Raw genomic sequence first — 10534 nt, forward strand, 5'->3', positions numbered from 1 at the left:
TACGTGCTGCAATCGTACACCGAGCCACCGCGCCACGTCCATATAATTCACCACAGTTAGCAGCTGGATCCAATCAACGTCAACTAATACGACTGGCGATCAGATAGCACGCCGATCAAATTGGCGTCGATGGCCAGCTTCATGGAAGAACCGCCGTTCTGGTGCCATAGGTGCAGACGCCTCCACCAGACCCGCGCCGGCGAAGCCGTCCCGGCGTGCCCCGTCTGCGCACACGGCCGCGAAGCCTACGTCGAGAGCATAGTCGACGTCGTGGACGAAATAACCTTCCTCGAGGTCGGCCAGCCGAAGGACCCGCCCGCCCGCGCCCACGCCAAGCCGCTCCCCCTCGTCACCGTCCGCGAAGCCGGGTTCACTTGCCCGATCTGCCTGGACGAGCTGGAGCCCGGCGCCCACGCGGCCGAGACGCCGTGCCAGCACGTGTACCATCCGGCCTGCCTCGCGACATGGCTCGGGGCCAGAGGCACCTGCCCGGTCTGCCGCTGCAAGTTCGCCGCCGAGGAGGGCGCGGCTGGCTACCCGGACGGCCTTATCCTGTTGGACCTGCAGAACGGACGCTTTGCCCTCGGCCGGCGTACGGCCGGGGATTGCTTGCGGATGGTCGGGATCCTGGACGAGGTCGGCATGCTCGTGCAGCATCCCAGCCCGCCGCTCAACCGCGGGTGGCGTCTCGGCTTGCTGCGCTGGTTCAGGGCAATGCGTGCGCGCCATGCAAGGCGGCCGCGCGCGAGAGCGCCGTTGCGCCGGGAGAACGTGTTAGCCTGATGATAATGCAACCTGTAGTTTCGCAGTAGCCTTAGGCTGGAACTACAGCACCAGCTACGAACACTCCTTGGAGGTGTTTTATGCTCAATTTGGTCAATTGTAATTAGGGGCTGCGTATATGTCATGTGACTGAAACTTTGTACATTTTCGATAGATAACCTTTTCATTTGCCTTCAGATTTGTTTTACGAGTAATGCTGCATGTACAGGGAGGTTGCATATGGATTTAGCGGGCAGGCTGACTTTGGAACGAGTAATGCTAAACCCACTAAGGGTTATGTAATTGTTTTACGTGCAGGCTGATTTGTAGGATTAGGATTGAAAGTTGGGGGGGGGTGAACGGGTATGGGGAGGACGGCCGGGGATTAGGATTTGGCAGGTTACATAAATCTTTGTAGGTGGTTACGTAGGTTTAGCATTTTTGATTGCAAGTTTAAGTAAGTTTACGTAGATGGTTAAGTAAATGTAGGATTATTATGAAATTCAAGCCACAAATGCTACACCTACCAAAAGTTCCTATACGTAACCTACCTAAATCCCTCCCTCCACTAACTACGATAAACGACCGTACATCTTGGATTATTGTTGTTTTATGACCTCTTATACACACTAATACCCATGTCTATGGGGCACGCCAACTTTTCTGGTGTTGGAAACCTGTTGGGTTCAAATGATATATAAGAGCATCTCCAGCCGTTGGCCCCCCAGGGGCGCCTAAAATTGCCGCCTGGGGGCGAGTCGGCGCAAAAAAAGGGCCTGTGGGCGAGTTGGTTCCCAGTCGCCGGCCCCAGGGCCGCCCCCAGATGCGTCTAATTTTTTCAAAAAAAACGTTCGGCGAAGTTCGGTTAAACACGACTAAATTTCGGCAAACTTTGGCATATATTGACATGTTCGCGACGCGGTACATAGAAAATATAACTAAAAAAAGAAATCGCTGAACGCCGAGTAGTCGTCGTCGTCGCCACCATCCTCGCCACCGCCGTCGTCGTCGGCCTCCTCCTTGACGCGGCCGTCCCTGGTGGACCCCTGACCGGCGTCGCCAACGCGGACTGGTGGCGGCGGCGGCACGTCGTCGTCGTCGCTGTCTTCGATGACGACGACTCCTCCTTCGTCGCGGCCCCGGCGGCGCTGCTCGAACCGCCGTAGGGCGCCGCACTGGCGCTCCCTCGCCATCTTCAGGGAGTCCTTGCACGCCCATTTCAGGGCCGCGTCGTCATCGAGCTCCACGTCGCCGTGCTCCGTCTTCACGGCGGGGAGACCCGGCTCCGTTTTCACCGGCGCGAGCCCCGGCTCTGTCTTTGTCTTGACGAAGCGCGGAGGAGCCGACGAGGAGGCGCGCCGGCCACCCTCGTTGATGACGATGCCGGCGCTGCGAGTGCGCCGGCCGAGCGGCGTCTCCGCCGCGGGCTCGGCCTTGACGCCGAGCAGCGCCGGAGAGCCGGAGGAGTGGGAAGAAGCCCGTGAGGAGGAGTCCGAGGAGGACGACGAGGAGGAGCCGAACCTCCTGGGCATCCATTGCCCGGCGCGTCGGCGGTGGGCCGGGGCAGCCGCCCTCGCTGGGGGAGGGTATGCCAGCGGTGGGTTGTTGCCGCCCTCAAGGTGCGTCAGCACGCCCTCGAGCGTGCGGCCGGGGATGCCCCACCACAGGTGGCGCCCCTCGCAGTTCTTCGTGCCGCCCACCACAGGCTCCCCGTTGGTGGACGCCAGCCTCTGCCGCTGACAGCGCTCAAAGTACGCTGCCCACGCCGCGTGGTTGTCGGCGGCGTACTGGGGGAGGGCGAGCTGCTCGTCGGTGAGGGAGGCGCGCACGATCTCCACCTCGACGGCGAAGTAGTTGGGGCGCGCCACGGCGTCGGGCAACGGGGGAATGGGCACTCTCCCGTTGCTGAGCCTCCACCCGTCGGCCCGGCGCGCATGTCCGGCGGCGCCGGGATGTTGGCCTCGAACAGGAGCCACGACTCCTGTTCGCGGAGTGAGCGGCGGCCAAAGCCGTTGGCCGCCGCCTCGTCGCCCGGGAAACGTTTGGCCATCGGGCAGGGAGAGGGAGGGCTCGGCGGCGGCGCACGGGAGAGGGAGAGGGAGGGCTCGGCGGCGGCGCACAGGAGAGGTAGAGCTCGGCGTTGTGGCCAGAGGCGAGGGAGGCCACCGGCTTATATAGCCGCGCCCGTGTGTACGCCGCGCCCGTGTGTACGCGTGCGCGGGAGGGGAGGCGTCGGCGCGCCGCCCCGTGACGCGCCGCCCCGTCACGCGCCGCCCGTGAGGAATCAATGGCAAGGCTGACAGGCGGCGGCAGCGCGGCAGCCTTGGCATTGATTCCCGCGGGAACCGAGGCGATGAGGGCGACGAAGCGCCCGTCTCGCTGACTCGGTGGGCCCGCGGCTGCTTCGCGCCAAAACAACTCGCCCCGGCGCCCCCCAGCGCGCCGGTTTCGGCCTGGGTCCGCCGACGCTGATTTCGGCCCAGGCCGGCGAAAATCGGTCTCCTGGGGGCGCGACTGGGCCTTTTTTCGGCGCCGGTGCGAAAAAATTGCCTGGAGAGGCCTTTCTGGGGCGCGGCTGGAGATGCTCTAGCCCTTGCTGTGATGAAAAAGACAGTGATAGAAACAAGGCAGAAGTATAAACAAAAGCAGGAAACAAGATAGAATTTGTGGAGAATTGCGCCATTGATGCAAGAACAAAAATTAGAAGGCTTGGCTCAGCGCCGAATGAACTTTTTAGAGCACCTATTGCCGCATATATCAAATCCGGCCTCTGGGACGTCCACGAGCACTGATCAGGCATCCCTCATTTTACATACAACGTAAAAAAAATAAACTTGCGTAAATCAATGAACTAGCAACTAACGGATTAAATTAGGCAAAATTCACAGATAAGCGGTCATTGGACAACCAAAATAACAAGTGTGCATCGACCGGACAGTACTTAAATATAAGAAAAACTAACTTAAACGGAGGAGGGAGTAGGAAATCACCATTTCCTCACCAACACCTTCCCCTTGCGGTCGGTGGTGCTACTTTGGCCCTCCTGTGAGAGTCCGACTTAATAGAAATGATAAACTACTCATATCAACAAGGAATTGTTTTTTTCTAAGAGCCCATTCGCAAAGAACTCCAAACTTAAGCGTGCTTGGCTTGAAGCGATTTCAGGATGAGTCCCGGACTAGAAAGTTGATGCCAGATGCGCATGAGTGAGGCAAAGTGCGCAAAAAAGACTAGTGCTGGTCTGCGGGTCCCGTCTAGATCCAGCCAAGCGTAACGGCCAGAACAGTGGCCGGGGTGTTACAATTGGTATAAGAGTCGACCCTTGCGGTTACATGGGCGTGTGCAGATCAGGGGCGCGGGCATGTGGCATATGACGCGTGTAGCCCGTCGTAGTCAACAGAATTCCATGCACCCGCACACCGCACACTACAAAAAAGTCAGTGATCCATGGTGTGATCTCGGTGACATTTTTGAGAACATCACATACATGATACCATCCGTGACGACCCCAATATTTAGCCACAACGCAGGCTCACCAGTCTTACAAAGAAGTGGCGTATTGTGAGGGAACGTTCCTTGACCCATAGGCTAGAAATGGGAAATGTCAAAGAAGAACCGTTAAGCTATGTATGGTATAGTGATATGATTCTGAAAGTTTTAATTCTTCATAGTGTGGTTCATCTGTACATTTGAGTTTGTTTCTCCATATTTAGATTTTGTAGTAAAAGAAAGTAAAAAGAAAAAAAGAACAAGATGCACACACAGGTTTGAATTTTTGTATGCAAACATTTGGATTTTTCATCGTTTTTTGGATAGGTGCTAAAAATGTGGATAATTACTTAAATGTGATTTATGTAGTTAACATTTAATTGTATCCAATAAATAGACGGAAAATCCTTTTATAATACAAATAATTTAAAAAGTCCTAATTTTTACATGAACAATATAAGGTGGAATATTCCATTTAAAATTTAGAATACTCAAAATAAAAAGATTATAAGGTAGTACACCAGGTACCTTAACTTCGCATGTAAAAAAGTAGAAAAGTGCAAATTATTGCATATCAATATGGAACACAAAGATATATTTGTGAATATTGATGGTAAAGAACGTTGTACTCCAAATTTGATGTACGAATGGCCAAGAAAAATCTTTTGTCGAGTACAAAATTCGTAATACATCTTAAATATTATGATGCATCTTGGGAGATTCATTAATTACAAAATAATATGCCATCTATTTTTTAAATAGTTTGGAAATTTGAACTTATGAGGAAGTAATACAATGCCAATTTTAGTTTTTTCCAACCATATTTAGATATCATAAGAAAAAAATCAATAAATGCATTTTAAGGTGTGATTTTTTGCAAAAAGGTTCAAATTTCCTAACTAAACATTTCATGTGAATAATTTATATAACTAATTCAATATTTCTATGTAGATACCTTATTTGAGATGTATGTAGTGCAAGTTTGGTTTATACTCCCTCCGTTCCTAAATATTTGTCTTTTTAGAGATTTCAGATAGACTACCACATACGGATGTATATAAACATAATTTAGAGTGTATATTCACTCATTTTGCTTCGTATGTAGTCACTTGTTGAATCTCTAGAAAGACAAATATTTAGGAACGGAGGGAGTACCAAGTAAATAGCTAAGTCATTTTATACATAAAAATGGGGAAATGATTATGAATAAACTCTAACCTTTACATGGACATTATAATGTTGTGTGTTCTATGTGGAATAAACAAGAGTACTTGAAATAAGTATATGTTTTTTGAAACGACCACACAAGTAGACATGACCATAACCTAGGTTATCCGGGCCTAACAAGTCCCGAGCTGAAGGCCCAGACGTAAAAAAATGAATATTGTGTTTCCTATTTAATTTAGTCATTTTAGCATTTAAATATATTATTATGCTTTTGCAAAAGAAATCATAATTTTGAACAAAATAATGATGTGCGCACACTTATGGATTTGCAAGATTTTAGAGTTAGGGTCTACTTTAGGGCAGAAAAGCTAAGCCTGAGCCAGGCTCGAAGGTTGTGCTTCGTTCCTGGGCCGTCAGAGCGGGCTTCCTCCCATGGTTAGCATCAGGGCAGATGGTAGGCGTGCTCGAGACGAGCAGCCCAATTTGCTTGTGAGATTTTTTGTATGTTTGTGCGAGAAATTTTCAAATTCAGTAATAATTTTGAAAATAATGGACATTCTTTGGATTCGTTATAAAATAGAATTCTCAAACAATTGTTTGGATTCAAGAACACGCTTTAGAAATCATGAAAAAAATCAAATACGATTTTTATTCAAATCCGTGAAAATAATTTTAAATCATGAACATTTTCGAATTTGTGAATTTTTTTAAACACGTCTACACTGTTTTTAAATTGGGGATCATTCTTTGAATTTGGGAACAATTTTTGAAATTCACAAACATTTTTTTGTTTTGACGAATATTTTCTAAGTTCATGATTTTTTGAAGACATGAACTTTATTTAAACTTTTGGGACATCTTGTGAAATTTAGGAACATTTTTTATAATCTTGTGGGTTTTTTATAAAATTCGTGAACATTTTATGTTTTACCGAACATTTTTGGAAATCCTGAATTATTATAAATCCATATCTGAAAAATAAAAATAAAGGAAAAAAGGAATAGGTTAGAAACAAACGAAACAACAAACCTCACACAAGATAAAGAAGGAAAAAAGGAAACGAAAAAAAAGCCGAAGGAAAGCAGTTCTGCCAAATGGGCCGGCCAGGCGGCTGCGCCTTCGCCTATTTGCCGCGTGCGGGCGGCGAATAGGATTGGCCAGGCGTACGATTGCAGGAATCCGTACGTCTCGCAGGGAAGCAATCCATTGCTGAGTTGTTCAAAAGGTTCGCTGCCTGCACGTATCTTGGTTTGTGCTTTGCTCGAGCTTGGAGATGAGATTAATTAGATGCCCCTGCTTCAGCTCAGCTTGACCAAAATCACTGTACGCGACGGCGGGCTAACACACGGCGGATGCAGATGCAGCAACGCTGCTGCAATGAAACAGGGGGCCATCTGTCGCGCCGGCGGCGGTACACAAGTCGCTGGGCCGTGCCGTACGTGATGAAGTCCAGTCATCAAGAAGAGACGGCAAGGAGAGAGATCTACGATCGGCGTGGTCTCCTCAACTGTGCAGCCAGTGTAGCCGTAGCGAGCTAATTAACGCGCATGGCAATAGCATGCAATGCATGGCTACGTACGTGGTAGAGGCGAAACCGAGGTCACCAACACGGGAGGCCGAGCAGCCCCCGTGTGTGTGTGTCCCAACGGCCAGCCGAGAGAGGCGTGTGGCTCTCTCCGTCCGTGCGCGCGCTCAGCCTGTCCTGTCTCCTGCGTACGTGCGCACGTACGCACGGGCAGCATGCATGCAGGAGAAGCGAGCGAAGCAACCGTGTCGATCGGCCCACACGCCGCCGATGCTACCGGCCGGGCCGGCACACAACGGCACGGCATGGCGACCGGGTGCTGTCGTCGTACGTCATGCTCTTACGTGCTCATGTTCGTCTATCTCAAACAGACCTGCTAATTGGCTAGACAAGACACGCGGTGGGTGCATTGCACGTACCGGCCGCTCCGACGACGATAGTTAGGAGCCACATGCATTGCAAACCTAGCATAAGGATCTCCACTCCCAACCCATAAAAAACCCTCCCGCATCCGTCCACAAACAGAGGACCAGTCCGCGCACACGGATGCGTGAGGTCAACATCGAACCGTAGCTGCATACATCCGGTATTCCGAATTATTTTCCCAGTCCGGACGATTAAGTAGCTGCATGCAAAGGGCACAAAAATTCAAATAGCTGCATGCATGCACCACTAGTTTAAATTTTAAAAAGTTCAAATATTTACGTCCCAACATTGTTGTCCCCTTTCACCGCCCGCTGATCCTCAATCAGATCTTCCTTGAGCTGCTGGTGAGTTGGTCGGTGCTGAATTTGTTGATGCATTTGAATAAACTCCTCAAATGTGGCCGGATTCTGGTCCGGAAGTTGGATAGGATCACCCATATTTTCAAATTCTAGAGCTGCGGCAGCATCGTCACCCTCATCCTCGACGATAATGTTGTGAATGATCACACAACATGTTATCACCTCCCACAAGGTCTCTAGATCCCATTGCTTTACAGGTCCACAAATAATTGCAAAACGAGCCTGAAGAACAATGTCCTCTTGACATCCTTTCTTGCTGCTTGTCTTTCGGTAAGTGAGGCTTTTTTTGGCCAACTAAGTTCGAGATGGTGCTGACAAAGGTAGCCCATGGAGGATAGATACCGTCAACCAGATAGTAGCCCATGTTGTACTCATGTCCATTGACAATATAGTGGCAAGGAGGAGCTTTTCCTTCAGTCAGCCTCGCAAACAACAACGATCGTTGCAGCACATTGATGTCATTGTGAGACCCAGGCATGCCTAAGAAGGCGTGCCAAATCCAAAAATCTTGTAATGCAACTACTTCAAGAAGTGGGTTTCTTAACATGACCCTGATATTGGCCTTGTAAAGCCTTCGGGCAATTCTCTTCCATTTCCAATGCATGTAGTCAAGAGATCCAACCAAACCTGGCCACCCTCTTGCTTCAGAGATTACCAGGGGCCTCTCGGTGTCTGCCACAATTGGTTCTTTCAGGTACTGAGGTCCAAACACCTCGATCACGACAGTTGCAAATCTGACCATGGCATTTCCGCATGTGCTCTCAGTCATCCGTAGGTACTCGTCCCACGAATCAGCGACCGTGCCATATCCGAGTATCCAGAGTGCGGTCGTGCACTTCTGGTAACTAGAGAAGCCAATCGTTCCTACGACGTCCTTCTTCAGGATGAAGTAGTCATCGTAGGATCGGACGCCATGGTACAAACAATCGAAGACAGTCTTGCGCATCCAAAAACGCCGGCAAAAATCGTCAGTGAATAGTGCATCGGGGGCAAAGTAGTCGGCCCTCAGTGTCAAATGCCTGCGCGTCCTGTTGCGGTCTAGCACTTGATGACCCTTGATCGAGCCCTTGAAATTGAGAACATGCTCCTCCGCACGCTCCACGTCTTCAAGGACGCCTACATCATCGCCGTCTCAGTGCTCCTCCTCGTCCGACGAGCCGTCGGAGGACTCAACATACTGCTCGTATGTGTACTCCAAATCGGAATCCATTACTAGAGACAAGAAGGGAATACTGTTTTCAGCTTCGGCGATTCGTCGAACAGTTGTGGGGCATGGTAGAGGATGATACCTCGCGGGGCGGTCGGGGGACATGGGGTTGAACGGAGATAGAGGAGAAGCGGCGGGGAGCCCTACTGGATCGCGGAGGTGACGGAGACGCAGATTTTCGGCAGGGGTGGCGTGGTGGCAAGGGTGGTGGAGCGGCGGCGACAACAAGAGAGAAAGAAGGAAGGAGAGAAAATGGGGAGAATGGAGTCGCGGGGTCCGGGATGGTTTTGGGTGGGCCTGGGGTGTCAGATTCGTACGTTTCACGTGTCCGGACACCCACAAAACTCGGTCACTTTTGTCTCTGTTTTGCGGGAGAAATCACGCCTGGATCACCCCGCAGACCGATACAAGACTGCGTTGGATGGCTTGCGAGGTCCAGGCAACACGGTCCGGACGGTTGCGGGAGGTGTACAGGTCCGCCTTGGAGATGCCCTAACCGGACTATCCTCCACAACTTAAGCATCAAATCGAAATGAACCTACAAATATAGAGTTACACAACTCAGTTAACGTGAACAAAATTTTAACCACCGTCAAGCAAACTTTTCTCATATCTCTGTAGATTTCTACTCACTCCGTCTTATAATATAAGATGTTTTTGCAAGTTAACATTACTTGCAAAAACGTCTTATATTATTGGACGGAGGGAATACATACTTGATTCATACCTTCCGATGCAATATATAGCTTTAACGGATCATCATAAGCATCCATGACTCGCTGCCCGGCCTCTGACACCATGAGACGGTAGATTCCAGGTTTCTTTTGCGATCATGGGCGTATCGAGCTCAACAAGCATGTGGTTTTAATGGTTCAATGTTTCAGTAGAGTCGTGGTCGATTTTGCTATATCACCCTCCTTTTAGAGAAGTATAATCATATAGTTCACTAAAAAGCGCAATTTACACTCCCTCCCAATCCGATCTTGGGCTTCGAGCCGCCGCCGCTTTTCTCCTCACCGCCGTTGAACCTCCGCCTGGCAAAGCCCAGGCGAGGGATGATTGCGGCGGTGAGGCCTTTCTCCATCGTGGCCCTTGGATACATCTGCGACAGAGATCCACGCGGGTGTTCTGGATGTGCGCATCGTCCGGCGTCGGCGGCATAGCGGTGAGGACCCCTTCACTGTCGATGGCTCACCCAGACGGGGCGGCGGTTCTGGACAGTGGTGCGGCTCCGTTCGTGCAGGAGAGAACACAGGCAAAGCGCAATCACATCCTGTGGTTGCTGCCCAGAACTCGGACCCACAACGGTCTTTCTTTGTTTCACGTCACGTGGCCATGCATGCATGCACGTCGTATCCAGAGCCGGGGCGGCGTTTCCGATGCAAAGAGTAGAGACCAAAGCTGTAGCAAATGGCCGAATCGTCTCCTCTGCTGTTTCTGTCCGTTCGTACGGCATTGAGCTGTACGCCGAGCTACAGCAGCCTGACACGACATTAGCTGTACGGCCCTGGTCTTTCTGGCATGCACGTCAAGGACGATGAACAGGCTCGATCCTTCGGGGCAAGATAGACAGACAGATACGTCTACTGGTGCGTGCCT

The sequence above is a fragment of the Aegilops tauschii genome, chromosome 5 (assembly GCF_002575655.3).
Source record: "Aegilops tauschii subsp. strangulata cultivar AL8/78 chromosome 5, Aet v6.0, whole genome shotgun sequence".
In the NCBI taxonomy this organism is placed as follows: Eukaryota; Viridiplantae; Streptophyta; class Magnoliopsida; order Poales; family Poaceae; genus Aegilops; species Aegilops tauschii.